General features: G+C 40.6%; 1 long non-coding RNA gene across 3 annotated transcripts in view; it reads right to left on the bottom strand.

Annotated features, from left to right (window-relative positions):
• LOC129532165 (uncharacterized) overlaps positions 1–26479 on the bottom strand; it is a 165535-nt gene that overhangs the window by 128295 nt on the left and 10761 nt on the right. For 2 of the 3 annotated variants that reach the window (XR_008677803.2, XR_010129695.1), the window contains exons 2-3: positions 13136–13252; positions 167–262 (exon numbers count right to left, since the gene is read on the bottom strand). This is a non-coding gene — a long non-coding RNA (uncharacterized lncRNA). Of the gene's footprint in view, positions 1–166; positions 263–10030; positions 10094–13135; positions 13253–26479 lie in introns of all 3 variants that reach the window. The other variant, XR_010129696.1, reaches the window with a different exon arrangement.

Genomic DNA, 26479 nt, shown 5'->3' with positions numbered 1-26479 from the left:
TCTGAGTAGCTGGGTCTTATAGGCATGCACCACCAGGCCTGGCTCATTTTTTAAATAGAGACAAGTTCTTGCTATGTTGCCCAGTGTATTAGTCCATTTTCACACTGCTATAAAGAACTACCTGTGACTGGGTAATTTATGAAGAAACGAGGTTTAACTGACTCACAGTTCTGCAGGCTTAACAGGAAGCATAACTGGGAGGCCTCAGGAAACTTATGATCATGGAGGAAGGCGAAGGAAAAGCAAGGCACATCTTCCCATGCTGAAGCAGGAGAGAGAGAGAATAAATGGTGAAGTGCCACACACTTTCAACCAGATATTGTGACAACTCACTATCACGAGAACAGCAAGGGGAAGGCCCACTCCCATGATTCAAATACCTCCCACCATGCCCCTTCCCCAACACATGGGGATTACAATTAGAGATGAGATTTGGGTGGGGACACAGAGCCAAACCATATCACCCAGACTGCTCTCAAACTCCTGGGTTAAAGTGATCCTCCCACCTCAGACTCCCAAAGTGCTGGGATTAAAGGTATGAGCCACCACACTTGGCCTATACTTCTAATTCTAAATGTATGAATGTGTAGGAAATAATAATACTGAAACCTTCGGAAATCCCACAAATTCTGGAGAGGAGAGTAAGTATGAGCCATTCACATTCTAAAGGCTTGGACCAGACCTCAGAGTCTTAGGATCTCTGAGTCTAAGCTAAGCAACTGACATCTCCCAAGTGAGCTGCTATAGTTTGGATAGGCTTTGCTTGGCTCCGCCAAGTCTCATGTTAAAATCTGATCCTTAGTGTTGGAGCTGGGGCCTGATAGGAGGTGTCTGGATTGTAGGGGGAGATCTCTCATGAATGGCTTAGTGCCATTGTTGGGAGAGTGAGTGAGTTCTCATTCTTAGTTCCCACAAGAATAGGATGTTGAAAAGAGCCGGGTACCTCCTCCTATCTCTTGCTCTCTCTCTTGCCATACAATCCCTACAAACCATGAGCAGGAGTAGCCTGAAGCCCACACCAGAAGCAGATACTGGAACCATACTTCTTGTACAGCCTTAAGAATCACAAGCCAAATAAACCTTTTTTCTTTATAATGTACCCAGCCTTAGATATTCCTTTATAGCAACACAGATGTACTGAGACATAAATTTGGTCCCAGGAGTCAGGTGTTCCTATTAAGATACCTGAAAATGTGGAAGAGGCTTTGGAACTGGGTAATGAGCAGAGGTTGGAAAAGGTTGGGGGGGCTCGGAAGAAATAGAAAGATAAGAAAAAGTTTGGAACTTCTTAGACACTGGTTAAATGGTTGTGACCAAAATGCTGAAAGACATATAAACAGTTAAGGCTCTGCTGATGAGGTCTCAGGTGGAAATGTAGAAACTGTTAAGAACTGGAGCAAAGGTCACCTTTGTTACAATATAGCAAATAATTTGGATGCATTGCATGCATGCCCTAGAGTGGCAATCTACAGTATCCAGCAGAAGAGATTTCTAAGCAGCGAAGTGTTTAAGAAGTGATGTGGCTGCTTTCAACAGCTTATGATCAGATGTGGGAGATAAGGAATGACGTGGAGTTTGAATTTATAATTAAACGAGAAGCAGAGCATAAAAATTTGAAAAATTTGCAGTCTTGCCATGTAGTAGAGAACAAAAGGAGCATTGTCAAGAGAAGAATCCAAGGGTGTTAACAAGCAACCATTTGCTAGAGAGATCAGCACAGATAAAAGGTAGCTGGGTGCTTCTAGTCAAATCAGTGGGAAAAAGGCCCAAAAGCCACTTCAGAAATATTTGAGGCAGCCCCTCCCATCACAGGCCCAGAGGCCTAGGAGGACAGAATTGTTTGGGGTACACACCTGGGGCACCACTGCCAGATGCCACCTTAGGTTGCTGCTTCCTGCATGCCAGCTACTCTGACTCTAGCCATGGTTGGAAGGGCCCCAGATACTGCTCTAGCTGCCACTCCAGACGGTGCAAGCCATAAGCCTTGGAAGCTTACATGTGATATTAACTCTGCAAGTATGCAAAATTTAAGAGTAGTGGAGGTTTGGTAGCTTCTACCTCAATTTCATAGGACCTATCAGATAGCCTAGGTGCCCAGGCAGAAGTCTGCCACAGGGGCAGAGCCACTGCAGAGGGCCTCTACTAGGGCAGTGTGGGACCAGTATGTCAGGCCTCTGAGCCCAAGCCAAGCCATCGCATCCCCTGTGACTTGCATGTATACCCCCAGATGGCCTGAAGTAACTGAAGAATCACAAAAGAAGTGAATATGCCCTGCCACACCTTAACTGATGACATTCCACCACAAAAGACGTGTAAATGGCTGGTCCTTGCCTTAAGTGATGACATTACCTTGTGAAAGTCCTTTTCCTGGCTCATCCTGGCTCAAAAAGCAACCCCACTGAGCACCTTGCGACCCTCACTCCTGCCCGCCAGAGAACAAACCCCCTTTGACTGTAATTTTCCTTTACCTACCCAAATCCTATAAAACAGCCCCACCCTTATCTCCCTTTGCTGACTCTTTTCGGACTCAGCCCGCCTACACCCAGGTGAAATAAACAGCCATGTTGCTCACACAAAGCCTGTTTGGTGGTCTCTTCACACAGATGCGCATGAAATCTGGTGCCGTGACTCGGATTGGGGGACCTCCCTTGGGAGATCATTCACCTGTACTCCTGTTCTTTGCTCCATGAGAAAGATCCACCTATGACCTCAGGTCCTCAGACCAACCAGCCCAAGGAACATCTCACCAATTTTAAATTGGGTAAGCGGCCTCTTCTTACTCTCTTCTCCAACCTCTCTCACTGTCCCTCAACCACTTTCTCCTTTCCACTCTTCAATCTCTCCCTTCTCTTAATTTCAATTCCTTTCATTTTCTGGGAGAGACAAAGGAGACACATTTTATCCATGGACCCAAAACTCCGGCGCCGGTCACGGACTGGGAAGGCAGGCTTCCCTTGGTGTTTAATCATTGCAGGGACGCCTCTCTGATTATACACCCATGTTTCAAGGGTGTCAGACCATGCAGGGACGCCTGCCTTGGTCCTTCACCCTTAGCGGCAAGTCCCGCTTTTCTGGGGAAGGGGCAAGTACCCCAACCCCTTCTCTCCTTATCTCTACCCATTCTCTGCTTTTCTGGGAGAGGGGCAAGTACCCCTCAACCCCTTCTCCTTCACCCTTAGCGGCAAGTCCCATTTTTCTACAGGGCAAGAACCCCCAATTCCTTATTTCCATGCCCCAACCTCTTATCTCTGCACCCCAATCCCTTATTTCCGCACCCCAACCCCTTATTTCCACACCCCAACCTCTTATCTCTGTGCCCCAATCCCTTATTTCTGCACCCCGACCTCTTATCTCTGTGCCCCAATCCCTTATTTCTGCACCCCAACCTCTTATCTCTGTGCCCCAATCCCTTATTTCCACGCCCCAACCTCATATCTCTGTGCCCCAATCCCTTATTTCCGTGCCCCAACCTCTTATATCTCTGCACCCCAATCCCTTATTTCTGTACCCCGACCTCTTATCTCTGTGCCCCAACCCCTTTTCCCACTTTTCTGGAAGGTAAGAACCCCCGAACCCCTTCCCTCTGTTTCTCTATTCTCTTTTCTCTAGGCTTGCTTCCTTCACTACGGGCAACCTTCCACCCTCCATTCCTCCTTCTACTCCCTTGGCCTGTGTTCTCAAAAACTTAAAACCTCTTCAACTCACACCTGACCTAAAACCTAAATGCCTTATTTTCTTCTGCAATGCCACTTGACCCCAATACAAACTCGACAGTAGTTCCAAATAGCCAGAAAATGGCACTTTGAATTTTTCCATCCTGCAAAATCTAAATAATTCTTGTCCTAAAATAGGCAAACGGTCTAAGGTGCCTGACGTCCAGGCATTCTTTTACACATCAGTCCCTTCCTAGTCTCTGTACCCAGTGCAACTCGTCCCAAATCTTCTTTCTTTCCCTCCCACCTGTCCCCTCAGTACCAACCCCAAGCGTCGCTGAGTCTTTCTAATCTTCCTTTTCTACAGACCCATCTGACCTCTCCCTTCCTCCCCAGGCTGCTCCTCACCAGGCCGAGCTAGGTCCCAATTCTTCCTCAGCCTCTGCTCCTCCACCCTATAATCTTTCTATCACCTCCCCTCCTCACACCTGGTCCGGCTTACAGTTTCGTTCCGTGACTAGCCCTCCCCCTCCTGCCCAGCAATTTACTCTTAAAAAGGTGGCTGGAGCTAAAGGCATAGTCAAGGTTAATGCTCCTTTTTCTTTATCCCAAATCAGATAGCGTTTAGGCTCTTTTTCATCAAATATAAAAATCCAGCCCAGTTCATGACTTGTTTGGCAGCAACCCTGAGACACTTTACAGCCCTACACCCTAAAAGGTCAAAAGGCCGTCTTATTCTCAAAATACACTTTATTACCCAATCTGCTCCCGACATTAAATAAAACTCCAAAAATTAAATTCCCGCCCTCAAACCCCACAACAGGATTTAATTAACCTTGTCTTCAAGGTGTACAATAATAGAAAAAAGTTGCAATTCCTTGCCTCCACTGTGAGACAAACCCCAACCACATTTCCAGCACACAAGAACTTCCAAACGCCTGAACCGCAGCGGCCAGGCGTTCCTCAGAACCTCCTCCCACAGGAGCTTGCTACACGTGCTGGAAATCTGGCCACTGGGCCAAGGAATGCCCGCAGCCCGGGATTCCTCCTAAGCCGCGTCCCATCTGTGTGGGACCCCACTGAAAATCGGACTGTTCAACTCACCTGGCAGCCACTCCCAGAGCCCCCAGAACTCTGGCCCAAGGTTCTCTGACTGACTCCTTCCCAGATATTCTCGGCTTAGCGGCTGAAGACTGACACTGCCAGATCACCTCGGAAGCCCCCTAGACCATCACGGACGCCGAGCTTCGGGTAACTCTCACAGTGGAAGGTAAGCCCGTCCCCTTCTTAATCAATATGGAGGCTACCCACTCCACATTACCTTCTTTTCAAGGGCCTGTTTCCCTTGCCTTCATAACTGTTGTGGGTATTGACGGCCAGGCTTCTAAACCTCTTAAAACTCCCCAACTCTGGTGCCAACTTAGACAATACTCTTTAAAGAGCTCCTTTTTAGTTATCCCCACCTGCCCAGTTTCCTTATTAGGCTGAGACACTTTAACTAAATTATCTGCTTCCCTGACTATTCCTGGACTACAGCTATATCTCATTGCCGCCCTTCTTCCCAATCCAAAGCCCCCTTTGTGTCCTCCTCTTGTATCCCCCCACCTTAACCCACAAGTATAAGATACCTCTACTCCCTCCTTGGCGACCAATCATGCACCCCTTACCATCTCATTAAAACCTAATCACCCTTACCCCACTCAACGCCAATATCCCATCCCACAGCACGCTTTAAAAAGATTAAAGCCTGTTATCACTCGCCTGCTACAGCATGGCCTTTTAAAGCCTATAAACTCTCCTTACAATTCCCCCATTTTACCTGTCCTAAAACCAGACAAGCCTTACAAGTTAGTTCAGGATCTGTGCCTTATCAACCAAATTGTTTTGCCTATCCATCCCGTGGTGCCAAACCCATATACTCTCCTATCCTCAATAGCTGCCTCTACAACCCGTTATTCTGTCCTAGACCTCAAACGTGCTTTCTTTACTATTCCTTTGCACCCTTCATCCCAGCCTCCCTTCGCTTTCACTTGGACTGACCCTGACACCCATCAAGCTCAGCAAATTACCTAGGCGGTACTGCTGCAAAGCTTCATAGACAGCCCCCATTACTTCAATCAAGCCAAAATTTCTTCCTCATCTGTTACCTATCTCGGCATAATTCTCATAAAAACACACGTGCTCTCCCTGCCAGTCGTGTCTGACTGATCTCTCAAACCCAAGCACCTTCTACAAAACAACAACTCCTTTCCTTCCTAGGCATGGTTAGCGTGGTCAGAATTCTTCCACAAGAGCCAGGACTGCACCCTGTAGCCTTTCTGTGCAAACAACTTGACCTTACTGTTTTAGCCTAGCCCTCATGTCTGCGTGCAGCGGCTGCTGCTGCTTTAATACTTTAAGAGGCCCTCAAAATCACAAACTATGCTCAACTCACTCTCTACAGTTCTTATAACTTCCAAAATCTATTTTCTTCCTCATACCTGACACATATACTTTCTGCTTCCCAGCTCCTTCACCTATACTCACACTTTGTTGAGTCTCCCACAATTACCATTATTCCTGGCCCGGACTTCAATCCGGCCTCCCACATTATTCCTGATACCACACCTGACCCCCATGACTGTATCTCTCTGATCCACCTGACGTTCACCCCATTTCCCCAAATTTCCTTCTTTCCTGTTCCTCACCCTGATCACGCTTGATTTATTGATGGCGGTTCCACCAGGCCTAATCGCCACACACCAGCAAAGGCAGGTTATGCTATAGTACAAGCCACTAGCCCGCCTCTTAGAACCTCTCATTTCCTTTCCATCGTGGAAATCTATCCTGAAGGAAATAACTTCTCAGTGTTCCATCTGCTATTCTACTACTCCTCGGGGATTATTCAGGCCCCCTCCCTTCCCTACACATCAAGCTCGAGGATTTGCCCTACCCAGGACTGGCAAATTAGCTTTACTCAACATGCCCTGAGTCAGATAACTAAAATACCTCTTAGTCTAGGTAGATACCTTCACTGGATAGGTAGAGGCCTTTCCTACAGGGTCTGAGAAGGCCACCGCAGTCATTTCTTCCATTCTGTCTGACATAATTCCTCAGTTAAGCTTTCTCACCTCAATACAGTCTGATAACAGATGAGCCTTTATTAGTCAAATCAGCCAAGCAGTTTTTCAGGCTCTTAGTATTCAGTGAAACCTGTCAGGCCTCTGAGCCCAGGCCAGGCCATCGCATCCCCTGTGACTTGCACGTATACATCCAGATGGCCTAAAGTAACTGAAGATCCACAAAAGAAGTAAAAACAGCCTTAACTGATGACATTCCACCATTGTGATTTGTTCCTGCCCCACCCTAACTGATCAATGTACTTTGTAATCTCCCCCACCCTTAAGAAGGTTCTTTGTAATTCTCCCCACCCTTGAGAATGTACTTTGTGAGATCCACCCCTGCCCACCAGAGAACAACCCCCTTTGACTGTAATTTTCCATTACCTTCCCAAATCCTATAAAACGGCCCCACCCCATCTCCCTTCCCTGACTCTCTTTTCAGACTCAGCCCGCCTGCACCCAGGTGAAATAAACAGCTTTATTGCTCACACAAAGCCTGTTTGGTGGTCTCTTCACACGGACGCGTATGAAAAAACCTTTATATCCCTTACGGTCGTCTGTCTTCAAGAAAAGTAGAATGGACTAAAGGTCTTTTAAAAACACACCTCACCAAGCTCAGCCACCAAAAAGGACTGGACAATACTTTTACCACTTTCCCTTCTCAGAATTCAGGCCTGTCCTCGGAATGCTACAGGGTACAGCCCATTTAAGCTCCTGTATAGATGCTCCTTTTTATTAGGCCCCAGTCTCATTCCAGACACCAGACCAACTTAGACTGTGCCCCAAAAAACTTGTCATCCCTACTATCTTCTGTCTAGTCATACTCCTATTCACCGTTCTCAACTACTCATACATGCCCTGCTCTTGTTTACACTGCCGGTTTACACTGTTTCTCCAAGCCATCACAGCTGATATCTCCTGGTGCTATCCCCAAACTGCCACTCTTAACTCTTGAAGTAAATAAATAATCTTTGCTAGCAGGACTATGCTGAATCTCCTTAGGCACTCTCTAATCAGATATCCTGAGTCGTCCCAATTCTTAGACCTTTTATACCTGTTTTTCTCCTTCTGTTATTCCATTTAGTTTTTCAATTCATACAAAACCGTATCCAGACCATCACCAATCATTCTATACGACAAATGTTTCTTCTAACAACCCCACAATATCAGCCCTTACCACAAGATCTCCCTTCAGCTTAATCTCTCCCACTCTAGGTTCCCACGCCGCCCCTAATCCTGCTTGAAGCAGCCCTGAGAAACATCACCCATTCTCTCTCCATACCACCCCCCAAAAATTTTCGCCGCCCCAACACTTCAACACTATTTTGTTTTATTTTTCTTATTAATGTAAGAAGGCAGGAATGTCAGGCCTCTGAGCCCAAGCCAAGCCATCGCATCCCCTGTGACTTGCATGTATACCCCCAGATGGCCTGAAGTAACTGAAGAATCACAAAAGAAGTGAATATGCCCTGCCACACCTTAACTGATGACATTCCACCACAAAAGAAGTGTAAATGGCTGGTCCTTGCCTTAAGTGATGACATTACCTTGTGAAAGTCCTTTTCCTGGCTCATCCTGGCTCAAAAAGCACCCCCACTAAGCACCTTGCGACCCCCACTCCTGCCCGCCAGAGAACAAACCCCCTTTGACTGTAATTTTCCTTTACCTACCCAAATCCTATAAAACAGCCCCACCCTTATCTCCCTTTGCTGACTCTCTTTTCAGACTCAGCCCGCCTGCACCCAGGTGAAATAAACAGCCATGTTGCTCACACAAAGCCTGTTTGGTGGTCTCTTCACACGGACGTGCATGAAACAGTACTGCTGTCCTCCAGGTTCAAGAATGGTAGAGCCACCAGTAGCCTGCAATCTTAGCCTGGAAAAGCTACAGGCATTGGATTCTAACCAGTGAGAGTGGCCACATGGATTATGCCTAGCAAAGCCATTGGGCCAGGGCTGCCTAAGGCCTTGGGAGCCCACCCAATGAACTAGTGTGGCTATGGGACATGAAGTCAAAGATTAATTTGGGTCTTTAAGGTTTAATGTCTGCCCTGCTGGGTTTCAGATTTGCCTGAGGCCTGTTACCCCTTTCTTTTGGTCAAATTATCCCTTTTGGAAAGGGAATGTTTACCCAATGTCTGTTGCACTATTGTATTTTGAGAGTATGTAACTTGATTTTGATTTTACAGACTTACAGCTTGCTTTGAGTCTCAGAAGAGATTTTGGACTTTTGGCTTGGTACTGGAATACGTTAACACTTGTGGGAACCATTGGGACAGAATGATTGCAATGTGGGAAGGACATAAGATTTGGGAGCCCAGGGGAGAAATGCTATAGTTTGGATAAGGTTTGTTAAAAGTGTCATGTTGAAATTTGATCCCCAATGCTGGAGCTGGGGCCTGATGGAAAGTGTCTGGATCATGGGTACAGATTTCTCATAAATGGGTGTTATGCCCAGACCATTAGTTCCTCAAAGAAGACCACCAGAGTCCAGAGTCAAAGCCAAGCGGCAAGGATCTTTACTACAAGTTCCAACCTGGTCCCTCCATTCCACAGCATACAAGAGGGCCCTGAACAATGCGAGTGTTTGCTTTTTATAGCCTGAGAGTTACAGGGGAACAAAGGAATTCTTTTGGTTCCCGCTTTTTCAGTAAAACTTTGAACGGCTGTCCTTTTATCGGAGACTTCCTTGGTGGTGTCTGTACTGGGCTCAGGAAGTTTGAGAGATATATGGCGATATGTGGTGAGATGGGAAGATGGGATGTGTTTGTACTGGGCTCAGGAAGTTTGAGAGATATATGGCGATATGTGGTGAGATGGGAAGATGGGATGTGTTTGTACTGGGCTTGTTTGTTTTGAGCCTGGGGCTGAGGAATGTGCCCGGCTCCTTTCATTGGTTGGTGCTATTCTTGAGTTCAGTAAGTGAGTTTTCACTCTCAGTTCTCGCAAGAACTGATTGTTGAAAAGAGCCTGGCACCTCCTCTTCTCCATCTCACTCCCTCTCTTGACATGTGATCTCTACACACCATAAGCAGAAGCGGCCAGAAGCCCTCACCAGAAGAAGATGCTGGTGCCATGATTTTTGTACAGCCTGAAGAACCATGAGTCAAATAGACCTCCTTTCTTTACAAAGTACCAGCTTCAGGTATTCTTTCATAGCAACACAAATGGACGAAGACATGAGTATTTATAGCAATTGCACGCTTCTAAGAAAAACAAAACATATATCCCCCCTCTCAATCCCATCTCCATCTTTCTTAGTTTCACTGGGTCTTACCTTTGGCCCACCCAGGGCACAGCTTATATTCCAAGTCTTAATTTCCTTTGGAAGGAGGCTTTGCTGGTGAAGGAAACCAGAATATGTCACCCCAAAATATGCCTAATTTACATAAAAATTATTTTGAGCTGAAGGTAATTAAGCAGCAGCAAATGCAGGAAAAGCTCTCTCTACCCTCCCCCTTTCCTGCCTAAAGGAAAGATATAAATTCTCCTTTACCAGAAACAGCTCTAGACACTTAAACCAGCCTAGAGATAACACCAGAGAAATCTGCAAACAAACATTACTTCATTCATTTCCTCACATATTTTTACCTTCCTACTGTTTGCCACCCTTGGAAGCCTAAAACCACTTTTCTTTGTCCTGTCATTTCTTGACAAATTTGTTGTTCTTTGTTTGAAGATGGTATATCAGCCAGAGTTCTAAGCCACTGATTTGAGTTACTCTGTTGAGGCTTCTCCTGTGTGATGTGCATTGCATGCATTATAATAAACTGTTTTTCTCTTCTTAATCTGTCTTTTTGGTTAATGAGTCCCAGCTAAAAACCCACGATGGGTGGCCAGGTGCAGTGGTTCACACCTGTAATCCCAGCACTTCGGGAGGCCGAGGCAGGTGGATCACTAAAGGTCAGGAGTTCAACACCAGCCTGACCATGGTGAAACTCCATCTCTACTAAAAAAAATACAAAAATTAGCCAGGTGTGGTGGTGTGTGCCTGTAGTCCCAGCTACTCCAGGAGGCTGAAACAGGAGAATTGCTTGAACCTGGGAGGTGGAGGTTGCAGTGAGCTGAGATCGCGCCACTGCACTCCAGCCTGGGTGACAGACAGAGACAGTGTCTCAAAAAAAGAAAACCTCAAGATGGGTAGAGGTAAGTTTGCTTCCCCTGTCCTGGTAACACGCTCATGCACTGACATCCTTTTGGAGGGTGGCAGCTTTGGTAGTTGGGTCCAGTCATTCTTGGAGCCCCTGACACCTCCCTGGGATGCCATGAGGAGATGGAGTAAAAATTTGCTGCTTCCAGAACCTCTAATCACCAACCCTTCAAGATCTGGAACCTTTTTCAGTTTTTGTCGTGTCTGGTTCCTGATCTTAGAGTCCCAAAGCCCATCTCCTTTGCTGGACTATGTTCTTTTACAAACTTTTCTTAACTCTGTAAGACAAGCCCCAGCTCTCCATTCACCCTAAAGCTGAACTGAGACACAGGGGTATGAGAGAGAAAAATAAATACCTCTTGTGTTTCTCACATGCCTAAGCTGTGCAAACAAAACACAAATTCATATTTCAGTGGATTATTCTGGAACACAGTAATAAAATGGATCATACCATCTCTTGCCTCTGGCCTTGGCATATACTGCTGCTTCTTCCTGGAATATGCTGCTTCCCCCTCCTCTTTAACTGGCTACCTCCTACTCTTCACATCTTAGGTTAAACATCACTTAGCAAATTTAAACTATGCCTTAATTCATTATTTCAAAGAATCAACACAGATTAAAGATTTCAAGAACACAAATGTACTTTCATATATGATATTCACTACCATAGCTTAAATTAAGGAGAGAGTGGCCTCCCAAGACCTGCAAATAAAGAGAGATTTCCCTTCAGGGGTTCCTACTTCCTTCCTGCAACCTCCTCTTAAAGGCATCCACCTTTTCAAGGGTTGTGGGCTCCTGACCCTTTCCATTACCCTTTCCCAAAGTCTTCCCACAGAAAAGGATCATTAATTGCTCATTTCCATCTTAGTGCAAATGTAAATCAATGTGTTAAGTCTCCTGGGGTTTTCAGGCTAAGCCAAGATACTCTGGTGGAATGAGAGACTTTGTTCCCAAATAAAGTGATGTTAAGCTGCAGGAAGAAGGATTTTACTTATTGCAGTTTAATATTAAGTGACTTTGGGCCTGCCCCAACCTCTCTCTATCAGTAAAATAATGCTGCATGTATTCTGATTTTCCCAACAATTACTTTGGAAACTAAACGAGATAATGTATCTGAAAATGTCTACAAAGTATTACATAAATGCTATTGCTATTATTAGTTAAGTTTTACCAGCTTAACATCCATTGGCATTCAAGGCAAATCTGGACACCCTTTATTCATAATGCCTGGATCTCTCTAAGTTGCTGCATTCAGTATACTTCCATGTAGATTTACAGACAGTTTCAGACTAGTTTCATAAAGTAAGAAAGCATATTTCTTTAAGAATAAAACAATACCTATGTCTTGCAATAATTTTTCTTGTAATCTTTTTCAAAATCTTTTGTCTCAGGGGAATCTTCTATGTTTTTCTTACTTTTGCACTATAGAGCATTTTATTTGTCTATATAACTTAAAATATTTTTTCTCTCTGCTCCAAGAGCTAAAATGTGATATTAAAATAACTCATCTCTTCATTTTCAATGAAAATGAATTAAATCCACCATTATCTTTTAATTAATTAGGGGAAAAGGTTTTACTTATTATACTGATCTCTAGAGTCTGTGAAATTAAGAAATTCAAACTTAAGGCTGTTGGAACTTTAAATTATTCTGAGCTTTGAGAGAAATGTGGCTATGCAGTCTGAGTCACATGGCATGCAGCTGCAACTTCTGACTTTTTTTTTTCCTGAAAATAATTATGACCAAAGAGTGCCAGAGATTAGAGTCCCTCAGATTACTGTCCACCCATCCTTAGGAAATAATAAAGTAATCTTCCTTAGAATGTAGCAATCTATAACCAATCAAATCACTGTAACATATGCACTGGTCTCATATGAAGCATGTAATCTGCTAAAATTTCTCTTTCTGCCTATATAAATGAAACTTTACCTTTCCCACTTTAAAACACTGATCTCATTTGTTTGGAGTTGTGTCTCCTGGATGGCTATCCTTAAGCGTTGCACTGGAATAAATGCTATTCTTAATAATCTTTTCTGACTCTCATTATTTAAGATTGACATACCTTAAGTCAACAACAAAACAAATAAAACTACATTTTTCTGCCATATCAAAGATGTACTGTTCAATCATTAGTAGCATGCATTTCATACTTCCTGCATATCACCAAAACACTACATTTTTCCTTTGATCAAATCTTATGAATTTGGATGATTAAAAATGATCATTGCTCACCCATATTGAAAGTTTAAAGATTTCCAAGCTTATTTAAGCTTTCCTGTTACTGGTTCTTGTGAATCTCTTTTCCCATGAAGTCATCACATAATTTTGAAAAGCAGGCAGCCAATAACGCTAGGAAAAAAGAAATAAAAGAATCTGTAAATTTATTTTCTACTAAATTGATATACACTAGGCAAGAGTATGGCTGCTTACGTGGCTAGGCAATACCCTGTGAACTCAAATCAAATAAGCCACTGAGTTTTTCTCACAATGATACCCTTAAGAATAATCAATCATTTTTCTTTCTCTTTTTAAAATTTATATTTATTTATTTATTTATTTATTTACTTATTTGTTTACTTTTGAGGCAACGTCTCACTCTGTCACCCAGGCTGGCGTGTAGTGGTGGGATTTCGGCTCACTGCAAGCTCCACCTCCAGGGTTCAAGTGATTCTCCTGCTTCAGCCTCCCGAGTGGCTGGAATTACAGGTGCACACCATCACGCCCAGCTAATTTTTGTATTTTTAGTAGAAATGGGGTTTTGCCATGTTGGCCAGGCTGGTCTCGAACTCCCGACCTCAAGTGATCTGCCTGCCTCAGCCTCTCAAAGTGTTGGGATTACAGGTGAGAGCCACTGCTCCCGGCCAATCAATCATTTTTCAAATTCAACCAACTGACCGCATGACCTTAATCATATATATATATAAAATCTAAAAAGTGCCTGGCACTTTTAATATATAGTAGTATAGTATATTGTCAAGAAACACTTGCTGAATGAATGCAAAGATGTATAAAATACAAAATTTTGGGTACATATGCTCATGAAAGGCATGAAAAAGGCAACTACGCATCATAAACTATTTAGAGATGTGTTAATAACACTTGATTATTAGACAAATGGTACCAAAAAGCAATGGTGAACCTGTAACAGCAGGCTTCTGGAAGACATATAGTTTGAGAATCACTCGGACAAAATAATTCATTCTGAACTGTAGTAAAAACTAGATTCAGTTATCAGTTCTACACAAATTACTTAATTTGGGACTCTGAAACACAAATGTCTAAAGCAGCCAGTCAGGAAATAGCTGAGCAAAGGTACTGGAACCATTGGGAGTGTTGAGCATGGACTAAACTAGAGGACACTTGCTTGGTTCAGGAGCAGATATTTCTCAGCAATTTCAGTCATTATCATATTGGATTGAGAGTGCCATATTGCCAGATGTTTCCATTTTTCAAGACTTTTAAACCCTGGTGATTCCATTATTCGGAAAATGCCACCTGGCCAAATTTGGCTCTTGGATTCCTAATTCTGACCTTGGATTTAGTCTTCCCAGGCCTCAGATGATGTAATTACGTGGCAGTGCTATGTAAACTAAACACCATTTTTTCGGTGGTTCATAACATCTTGGGTCACACACCTTTCCAAGATTCTGATGAAATTATGGATACTTTCCTCAAAACAACTTGACATAAGTGACATTTTGGATAAAATTTCAGGATATTCATGGGCCCCTTGAAGGGTGTTCATGAACTGTTAAGGATTACATGGACCCAGCTTAAGAATCCCTGGGTTAAACAAATACAATATTAAAATATTATACTGATGTCTCTTTTTTTTCTTTAACTGCCAGGAAGCTCAGACCCAGATCTGTGGCTCTAAAATAATGATTGTGTAAAATCCTAAAATGTCTACTTTTCAGTTCGATTTTGCTCCTTGGTCTTGACCTTCTAAAATTCCTTCTATTTCTTCCATTCTATGAAATGATAGACTCTTTATGTTTTAGTTGTAGTTGCCTATTTTATTGCCTGCATTTTTTATAACCCACCTAAAATTCCTTGAGCAATAAATAAATAAGAAATGATAGTAAACTGTAACAGGAGTAATACTAATGGACACATATTTGTTCCAAATGAAGAGTAACTGTGAAGTAAAGACAGTTCTCTAGTATCCTCCTAGCTCTCTCTTCTCTCATTTTCTCCTTATAAGTTATTCTTCACCCTCTTCTGATTGCACTTATGCTACCTTGGTTGCTCAGAGTTCCCCAAGGCTGTCTTCTACCCAAGTCCATTGTCTCATGGTAACAATCTATGTCTTGCATCTGCCTTGGGCTAACTACCTTAGACCTCTGCTGACATCTTCCTCTTAAGGCAGAAGATGTCTGAAGATGTCTTTCAGAAGAACTGTCTGACTGTGTCTCATTTAGACAATCACAGTCTGCTTTACAATGTTATTAAATGTTTTGCAACATGATTGTGCCATAGGGCTACATAAAGTTTGGTGTCTTGTCCCTCTTTTATAGGCTCCATGGCTTAGCAAAGTGGTGAGTATAGATAACGGCTTAATAGACACAGATTAAGTTTGATTGTACTACTTGTTATTCAAAGCCTGCTGTTTTTTTCCATTTTTTCAAACAGGCAAATCTCTCAACAAAAATGTCACTTTTTCAATAAGCTTTCACCAGGTGATGCAATGAAACCTGGATCCACAAGTGAACATCGGGATTTGGGCAGATGAAGAATATTTCTGTCTGGAAGCCATAAGAATTAGTGCTATAACTAATCTGACTGAATTCTAGGGATGATGAAGTGAACATAGATCACCGGGAAGTGGAAGATTAACAAGAGAATATGTTCCTTGCTACACAGTTATAATCTGGGAGCTTATGGTTTCTGATAATTTCTCAATCCATTTTAAACTTTTATTAAATCTGTGTTATTAGGTTACAAGTTATTAGACTTAGATGTAGCCTGTTGTTCATTGCAAAACATGGCCTTCAAGTAAATGCTAATATGGCTTCTAAAAGGTTAATGTCACCAGAGTCAGATTTTTCTAAGCAGCAGTTTAAAAGGTTTGACATTTTCTGAGTTGCCCCTGAGAAAGTGCCTCTCTAAAAGCACACCTCCTGCCAGAATGTAGCACTTTCAGAAGCTAGACTCATTTCAACAAACGCTGAGTGCCTACTATACACTAGGCACGCTGGTATGGTGGGAAAAGGAGGGCTTGCCTTCAAGACAATAGAGATAGTGATTAGATCTAAAACAACCAAACACTAACCCCATCCTCTCCCCACTGTTTACTGGCGAAATAGCACAGCAAGGACAGGTAACATGAGAGTATAAAGGAAGAACTCATTAGGGGAACTTGGGAGCACAGAAAGACTTCCTGGAGGGGGCGATAAAGCAGCTGAGTTTTCAGACATGAGTCAGGATTATGGAGTTTATATTTCTGACATCTAACAACACCATGTATTAATAGTCCATCATCTCGTATTTCTTGAATTTATATCGTGTAATCTTGGAACAAAAAAAAGTAAATATAATCATCCCTTAATGGATCCCTGTGGACACCAAAATCGTCAGATACTTATGTCTCTTACATAAAATGACATAGTATTTGCTTATAATCTACACACATTCTCCCACATACTTTGAATCACCTCTAGAGTACCTATATTACCTAATACAATGTAAATGCTAGGTAAATAGTTGTTATACTGTATTTTGTTTTAGTTTGTATTATTAGTATTATTGCAGTTTTTTTCGGAATATTTTCAATCCATGGTTGTGTGAATCAACCCATGGTTCAGACATGGAACCCACAGACAGGCACACAGGATCTACGGTATAGACCTAGCATGAAATTGTGTGATGGCGCTCAGCTATAAGGTAGCCATCCCAGTGATCCATAACATGTTTGTATCAGTTGATTTTTCAGACTATCACATTATTAGCAGGCACCCAGGACTGGTCTAACAGTTACAGAATGAGAATCAGAAGGTCTAGTTCTACATAAAGAACTTCCTACGGAAGTGCCTTTTAAAAAGAGGCTCTGGGCCTGGTAGGCAGTTTCTCAGCGGTGGGCAGTCTAATTGCAAGTTTAATTGCATAATTTCTTCAGTGAAAGGAGAATGGATTCTTTGACTCTATGAACCTATAGAATAATAAGGGTACAAATAATTACAATTGAGGAAATATGATAAATCCAAGGGAGAATACCCAAATTTATTAAATCTTATTCATTATCAGTTACAGCTGTATACAGCAAGGCTAAGAGGATTGCAAAGTGCTTAGGGTAAAGAGGAAGGTAGGCTGACTTTAGGAAAACTATCAATGAGTTTTTATATCTCTATTGATTTTCTTGCAGGAGTTAAGGTTCTTCCCTTTGGGAGGAAAGGAGGGGGAAAGGGCTGGGGGTAGGAATAAATGCAGAATCAAGTAAAAGTGAGAGAATCACGTTAAGAAAGACCAAATTGCAATTTGTCCGATTTATGCAAACAAATTAAGTTGGAGCAAAGCAGATGTGAAGATTGAATAGAAATTTCTGAGTATGGTGACTTCTCTGAGTGGAAGCCCAATTTGAAACCCCAGAATCCACATCCACAATTCAGGGTTCTTTCCATCATAATCTGATGCCTGCTATTTTTATGGTCATGAATTTGAAAGCTTCAGAGAGGTAGAATAAAATGTCAAGGAGGTCTTTTCCGCTCAGGGACCCTTTCCTCTACAGAGGAAGCTGTTTCTCTTTCTCTTCTACCTATTAAACCTCCACTCCTAAAAGAAAAAAAAAATGTCAGTGGTTGTTTGCAATCCGTAGAGATTGTCTGGAGGAAAGACATGGCAGTTACTTTGGTCCAGAATTTTCATAATCTTTTTTTTTTCATGCACCTCTCATAGTAATATACAATTTTTCAATCCCCCTTGGGAACTTTTAAATCATTCGGTAATTTTTATGTACTAAGTTTATATGTGTGTGTGTGTGTGTGTGTGTGTGTGTGTGTTATATAATTCATACATATACATATTCTAAAGTTGTCTTCAGTGATCAACTTTAATCATTCCTGGTTGAGAAAGGAAGAGGACCCTTTTGTCTTTATAAATTTATGTCTTGCTTTTAGGCAAATTAAGGAAGGGCAGAGAGCTTTTCTTATACCTGCTTCTTCTCAAATGCCATCAGCTCAAAATAATAATCCTTATGCCAAAGGAGTATATTTTGAGGTGGCATATTCTGGTCTCCTATAATTATAAGATCATAATTACATTTTAAATTGTCTTAATTTATAGTTATATTTTCCCTATATATACATATAACAAAGTTTAGGAAGGTAAAATCTCTAAGGGTAAAATCAAAACATACTTCTAAAAGATTGTGTTTCTTTCATATAAAAATTTAGTTATTTATAGGATGTTTGGAAACAGGCCATTCTTGACTATTCAGAGATCAGAGTGAGTTTTCATAATCAAATTCCTGGATTTATAAAACATAATACAAAACTGGCCACTTACAGAATTAGTCATCAAGTAACATGGAATACTCTCTGTCTCTCATTAGCCTCTATAATTCTCATTGCTTAAAGCACCAGTACCTGGACAGTATGATATAAAATACAACGCATCAAATTCAAAGTTCAAAATACAAATATTGCACAAGATGCAAACTTTCTTAAAGTCATTGAAAGTGATAATGGAGAATTATTAGAATCATAAGCAAATAAGAATTAAACCACTCAACAACTAAAGAGAAATGCAAGAGCCGTGATGACAAGTTAGGAGCATCAAAAGATAATAATTTGAGTATCAGAAGATTAAGAGAGGCCCTTAAGAAAATGGGGATTAAGAATGTCATGTCTTACTATCAAAAACATTGTTTTGGCCGGGTGCAGTGGCTCATGCCTGTAATCCCAGCACTTTTGGAGGCTGAGGTGGGTGGATCACAAGGTCAGGAGTTCAAGACCAGCCTGGCCAAGACGGTGAAACCTTGTCTCTACTAAAAATACAAAAAAATTAACTGGGCATGGTGGCGGGCGCCTGTAGTCCCAGCTATTCGGGAGGCTGAGGCAGATAATTTCTTAAACCCCGGAGGCGGAGGTTGCAGTGAGCCAAGATCACCCCACTGCATTCCAGCCTGGGCGACAGAGTGAGACTGTCTTAAAAAATAATAATAATAATAAAAAATAAAAAAACATTGTTTTGCAATGTTACACTCCCAAACTATGGGATTTCATTTTTAATTCATTGTAAAAATCAATACATAATTGCAGTTATAAACCAAATATTATTAAATATTAAATGTAATTTATTTTCACAATTTTTATTTCCTTTTTCAAGCTAAAGAGCTATCAAATATTTTAAAATCTTCTTGTCCTTCCTTCTTCTCCTCTTGTTCCTTCTTTTCCCATTTGCTTTCTCCAGTATTTAATATAAAATTTTGGCCCAGCAGTTAAGATGGTCCACCTTAAGTGAGCTTTTCCCAGTCCCAAATAGTGTCAGATCATGAGGAACTTCTGTGCAAAATCGGAAAAAGGAAATCAGCCAGAGCCATCCGGAATCTCAATATTTGGAAAAAGATGAAAGAGCAGGCACCTTTGGGACAGAAATAATTATACTTGCTCCAAATTCTGTGGCCTTTTCTCAGTTCTCAATCCCTAAGCTGTCTTATCACTGGAGGAGGAAGCCTTTTAAAAGGAAAAATATAACCAGCAAACATTTTCAGTCTATTTCTCCCTGCACCATTTTCTTCACCTAAAATCCCAAGTCTTCTTCAAAATAAGGGTTTTCAAGCCTAAATAATATTCCTTCTATGGCTTATCCTTGAATGAAGTTTTTTTTTTATTATTATTTTAATAGAGATGGGGTCTTGCTTTGTTGCCCAGGCTGGTCATGGACTCCTGGGCTCAAGTGATCCTCCCACTATGGCCTCCCAAAGTTCTGGGATTACGGTTGTGAGCCATCACTCTGTTTTTTTCTTTTGAAATCAACATCTCTTGGAAGTTCTCTTAGATGATCATGCTACTCCATCCAATCTCCTAAATAGGAGTAGGTGTTTCTGAAAGTGCTTGCCCTTCCTTTTCTGCATACTTTCTCCTGGAATGTCCTAGAAATCAGAAACCATGCTTTTGAATTGCTTATTTATCATTTCAGAGACCTTTCTGAACACTTTCTGACCAAAACAAACAAAAAATCTTATTTTTTTGTTTTAAAAAATCAAGTTTTTAACCAATCTAACATGTATAATGTGCAAAAATCTCAGAAGGCATTTCTTATTGTATTATTACTCTGTGGTGTATTAAAACAAATCTCTTTCATTCTAGGTTTGAAACTTGATCTCTTCCCTATCCAATGTATTACTATTTTTTTAAAAGTCTAGGTATCAGAGAACCCCACTGCCTGAATGAATTTTCAGTCTCTTTCTGGCTTGAGTAATTGAAAAGGGGTATATGACTGAACAGCCTTGTTAATTATGATTCAGCCAATGCCATCCATAAAAGTGAGGAATAAAAAATATTGGTACATATCTTCCCAGTTCATTTTAATGAACTATAGGTAATTAGTACTTGACCTTTTGGTCATCTCTGCTTCTAGTATAGACGCATAATAGACATGAGTATTAGGCATAAATTTTAGGCTAAGTTTGAAACTTGAGGAGCTATATTTGTAAACTGTATTCCTCAGACACTTTACAGTTGATCTTAATAGATTATTTTAAAGAAAATCTCACCAGTAATATAGCTCCAAATATGAAATGATTACTCTTTACAAAAACATGCCTTATAAGATTTTAAAATTATATTTAACTTAAATAATTAGGTAAAATGTAGTTCATCAACTGTGATTAAAAAATGTTTCATGATATTCTTCATTTCACTTATGCCGAATATGAGTAATGGGTTATGGAAAAGGAGCTGTCATCCTCTGTAAAGTCATGTCAGAAAGCAATTTAAAAATTGTTTATTATTTTATTTTTTTTGAGTCAGTGTCTTGCTCTGTTGCCCAGGCTAAAGTGCAATGGTGCAATCATAGCTCACTGAAGCCTTGACCTCCCGAGCTCAAGTGATCTTCCCACCTTACCCTCCCCAGTGGCTGGGACTACAGGTGCATGCCACCATACCCTGCTAATTTTTAAAGTTTTCTTTTGTAGAGACAGGGTCTCACTATGTTGACCAGGCTGGCCTCAAACTGGTCTCAAGCAATCCTCCTGCCTTGGCTTCCCAAAATGTTGGGGTTACAGGTGTGAGCCACCACATCCGGCCGGCCCATGTTTATCATTTTAAAAACAAATTCACAATTTTAAAGTTATTCTTTCTGTACTTAAATTTCTGTGAGCTAAAATATTGATTTTCACATTTTCAACTTACATTAAAAAATGCCAAAACTTGTAAAATAATGAATACTATATTTTTATTTGAAGTCTCTTGTAGGTATTTTAATAAATAAACCATTTGTACTAAGTATCACATGAAAAACATAACCTGCGGAGTTATTTTAAAACATAGAGGCTGCTGTGCAAGTACTCGGAATATCGTTGTACTTCCCTTCTTTTCCATAAAGCATGGTGGCATTTTTCACCTTAAGTCTTTCCTTTAGGAAGTACATCGTTTGGTCTTTATTGGGATTTTGTAGTCAGGGAAAGAAAAAAAAGTGTATTGTTGGTAATTCATATTTCTCTCTTAGCAAGGCGAGGTTCTTTGTTGCTCTGACAGAACATGAAAGTCTTGATTCATGTTTGCATAGAAGTAAGCTATCAAAGTATATCATATCACTACCAAAACTATTTTACTAGCTTTGTCACATTACAAATTGATTTTAAAATGCACTTGTCTTATAAAGTAAAAAACTGCATTACTCGTGTTTAAACACCGCATAAACCAAATTTAATGATCTGTTTATTTTTCATGCTTGCATGGACCAAGTTGTTTGCACTTCAGAATGTTGTGATCTGCAATTATTTACTGCAGAAAAACTCCTATTATTTCTACAATCTGTGACTCTTTAATCTTATAAATTTAAGAATGAGTCAGTTTAACCTTATATCCTAGTATAATAATATATTTGTATGTATGCCCTATTATATTTATATACATTTGATTTTAGTTGTAATGTATAGTGGTTTTGTTCTAGGCTTACTTATAAACTTAGGTAAAGTACAACAGAGAAATGCATCTATGAACTGACTTATGGACAAAAACTACAAACATTTCAGCTTGTGTAAAAGAAGATGATGTATTTATCTATTTTATTGTCTTGCGAGGTCTATATTTGTATCCTTTATTTTCAAAAGTTAATTACTTTATTTAGAAGATTAATGAATCAAATACCCTTTAAGCTGGTATCACCACTACTTCAAAACTGGTGTGGCTTGTCAACAAGTAAAACTTGACATTCAAGAAATACTCAAGTAACACTTCACAATTTTTGAATAATTACAAACACTTAGCAGAGCTAAGCTTGTCAAAATTGTTTCATCTATGAACATATTACTGCTGTAATTTGATTTAAAGACATGTAGTATATAAATGAGACTAGAAGGGGACATAGAGCTATGATTCTGTTTGATCCAATATTAAAATTATCCTCTGAATGGGCAGATAAAATGGTTATTTTAATTCAATATTTTAAGAAATTATCCTTAGATATGGATTTTTTTACCATCTTGTACTGATGTTGTATGATAAAAAAAATTACCTTAAGTCTTAGGACATCTTTATTTAAATTATAGGTTTTTTGTTTTTTTTTTTGGCTGCAGTTTACCTACTGGGACAGAATGAGCTAGATTTTGTGATTCTCACCCAATGCTTCAACCATTTATTCTGGTACCCTATAATTCAAGAAAGGAAATTTAATTCCTACTTGGAAGTGAAATATAGAGGAGAAATTTCAAAGCAAGCCACATTATCTATTGATCATAATGGGAATTACACAGAACCTTGGTAGGTTTTTTAAAGAAGGTATTTTTTTCTACGGAGGCAATTGTGCACTGACAATTGAAGTTAATAATTTTGTTTTAATTTTCACAAATGTGAGGTTGGCTGAGTACCTCTTATTTTGAGTTTGGACAAAGAGAAGTATAATAACCTCTCACATGTATGCTTTACAGACTACTTTTACATAGGTATTCTCATTTGATCCTCACAGCAACACTATGAGAAGGCAATTATTATTTTTTCCATTTTAGAGTTAATAAAAGGGAAGCACAGTCAGGTCAGTCTTATTCGCCCCTGTAATTCCAGCACCTAATATAGCAACTGGCGTATGATAAGCTCTCAGGAACCATTTGATGCATGAGATTAATTGGAAAGATTTTAGCATTAAATGGCTTTTTAATGCTAAGACTTTTTCTTCTTCCCAAGGTCGCTCCACCTGATAAAACTTTCAATGGTTTAAAAAAAAAAAAAAAAGTAAATGGGAGGGCCAGGGCTTGAATAAACATGTTACAGCTCCAAGAACACTGCTGCCCTAGTTTTTCTTTTTTTTCCTACTCATTAGTAGTTATCCCATCCCTTTTGTTTCTCTTTTGTCCCCCTCAAAATGCTTATAAATTCTTTTAAAAACATATACATTTTAAAATGTATTTTTCCTTTTATTTTTAAATACTCCTAACCATTAAAAATAGTTGGAAAACAAAGAATATTTTTCCTTTTTCTGTTCTTGGTTTTTATAATTACTGTTATCACAGCATCCTTCTTCACCTAAAGCAATAAGCTGGAAACATGTGAAAATCTTCGACATCAAGCCACTGAGTGTGAAAACAGAACTCTATTGAGAAGATAATATGATCAGAAACAAATTCAGGTAATATGTTTTACCCATAAGGACTGTCATGTCTTGCCTCTGGAATGATAAGCATGCATTTCACAGGCTGGCTGGGCAGTTTGGAGAGTGAGGTAAATAGAAACCTGAAACACCTCATACCATATCTATCTTGCCCACCTTGTTTGGGAGCAAAACGTTTCCCCTTGGGAGCAGGATGTATTGTTTTTCTGATATTAAAAAACATAACCAAAAAATAGAAGCCTTCACCCAGTCTTACTGAGATAAAACAAAAGATTGGATTTCAAACCTGGCTCTCACAAATCTGAGCTTTCAGCAGGCACCATCTTTGCTGGCAATATTACTTTCCCAATTATTTCCAGGTTCTGGATTGCTGGGTCCTGCCTCCCTCCTTTCTTTTCTTTTCTTTCCTCCTTCCCTCCCTCCTTTCTTTCATCACATCATGATGAGCTATATATAATGTATACAGCCACTTCACTTGTACAAAAGAGGCCTGGTGAGGCAAGAAACATCTTCACCTTTATACTCAGTTACATGGCTAACATGGCATTTTCCAGGGGCCAGCCCTCATAAATCCATAGACTTCAGATTTGTTTCCATAGCAATCCTATATTCTGCTAAAAAACTTTCCATAATTAAGCACTCTTGTTCTTAAAGTTCTCAGCCACCCCAATCCTGGGATTTTCCCTGGCTGCTTTTAATCGATTCAAGTCCAGTCTATGATTATGACATATTGATTCCTCTCTCTGCCCCACCACCCTCTTTCCTCTCTTCCTCCTTCCCATGGCTTAAACTTAATTTCTCTCTTTGCCTCATGGAAAGTTACTTTGGGTTCTGCTAATTCCCCTCTTAGCCAAGCATCTTTTTTTTTTTTTTTTTTTGAGATGGAGTTTTGCTCTTGTTGGCCAAGTGGAGTGCAGTGGCGTGATCTTGGTTCACTGTAACCTCTGCCTTCCGGTTCAGGTGATTCTCCTGCCTGAGCCTCCCGAGTAGCTGGAATTGCAGGTGCCCGCCACCATGCTCAGCTAATTTTTGTATTTTTAGTAGAGATGGAGTTTCACCATGTTGGCCAGGCTGGTCTCGAACTCCTGACCTTGTGATCTGCCCACCTCGGCCTCCCAAAGTGCTGGGATTACAGGTGTGAGTCATCACACTCAGCCTTAGCCAGGCATCTAATCAAGAATTTTCCCAAACCATCTCACAAAAGAAATCTGGTCTAACATGTTAAGAACATGAGTTTTTTTAAACTTTTGATTTTATACACTCCTAGGTTTTATTTTTCTTCAGACAATGGGAAGAGAAGAAGTAGATTGAATCTATTGGGGTGCAGAAAACAATACCCTAAAATATGCCCCATTGGCAAGCTAAGTGCTTTGAATTAAAGAAAACTGAAAGGCCTCAGAAATAAGCCTCAGAACTAAGGTCTCTCTCTGATCTTCCCCAACCACCCTCTCTCTCTGACCTTTTTCCTTGCTCAAAGCACCAAGAGAGATTCTAAGATTTCCTTATCTGACTAAGGAAGCTTCTTTCCAACAGAAATGCAATTGTCTTAAGACCCACTTCCTACAAATCTCATCAAATGACCAGGAAAGTTCAACCATTGAAGAAGAGAACTGACTGGGAGTCAGCACCATGCCTAGGCTTTTCATCTCTTCTCTGACGGCAGCTCCAAGAGATTACTTACCTACAAGACTATTTGCATATTTTCCCAGTGAAGTTCAGCCACTCATCATCATCCTGCCACCTCCCCCAGAACTCTGAGAAACTTCATCCCAGGCCATTGTTCTTGGGGTTCATTAATTTCCCCTGAAAATCATTTACTACTCTTCACGATTGACTATATCTCATATTTCCTTGTCTATTATGAAGAGGGTAGTATCAACCATCTGGCTCTTCTTTGAATCTCGTATTTTAAATGTTTCCTATGTTTATGCATGTTCAATAAATTTGTATGCCTTTTTATCCTATTAATCTGTCTATTGCAGTGGAACTTCAGCAGGTGGAGAGGAAGCTTTCTCTCCACCTATACAAACCTAAGCAATACTCACCAAGAGCCAGAAAAATTTAGTCATTTTAGAGAACTTAAAGGGCACAAACCATCCCAAAAAGGGTTGGTTATCTGGAAATCTCTGGGGGCAGTAGGGAAGCCCTCTCCTAAGAGGAAAGAGCAATTTTGGTCTGGAAATAATACCTTAGCATCTAAGGGCCAAGCTGATTTTGATTATGGCATGTGTCTTCACTCTGTCCTCATTCATTCATTCCTACACCTATTACATCCCTGGTGCTGTCCTGGGTACGGGGGATATAGCAATGTACAGACAACAATTGATGCTTTCTTGAAGCAGGTGTTGCATAAATAAATATAAACAATAAATTACACAAGTTAAATATATAATGTGCGAGTTGGTGAAACACATAAAGAAGGAAAAGTGGGGTAGAAAGTGTTCCTCCAAACCAGCCCCTCATGGATTTGTGATATGAATGGAAAAAGCACAAAACCATAAGAGCCAATTTTGCACGCTTCTGAGAAATAATGAAAGCATTGGCAGCACTAAATTATATGAGTAGACACAAAAATGGGGAAAAGCCACAATCCCTATTTTAGTAGAGCTGTGTGGAAATGGAGTACCTTGTAAAGGCAGCACCTAGGGAGAGTTTTGGACTGGAGGGGTTGAGGGGCTTGAAGGAGCGAGGAGCTCATGACCTCAGAGCATGCCAAGCTTCAAGCTTCTTTTATTTATTTATTTATTGAGAAGGAGTTTCACGTTTTGCACAGGCTGGAGTGCAATGACATGATCTCGGCTCACTGCAATC

The sequence above is a fragment of the Gorilla gorilla genome, chromosome 11 (assembly GCF_029281585.2).
Source record: "Gorilla gorilla gorilla isolate KB3781 chromosome 11, NHGRI_mGorGor1-v2.1_pri, whole genome shotgun sequence".
Classification (NCBI taxonomy): domain Eukaryota; kingdom Metazoa; phylum Chordata; class Mammalia; order Primates; family Hominidae; genus Gorilla; species Gorilla gorilla.
Note: the sequence above shows the minus strand (reverse complement) of the source record. Positions and strands in the feature narration are given on the sequence as shown.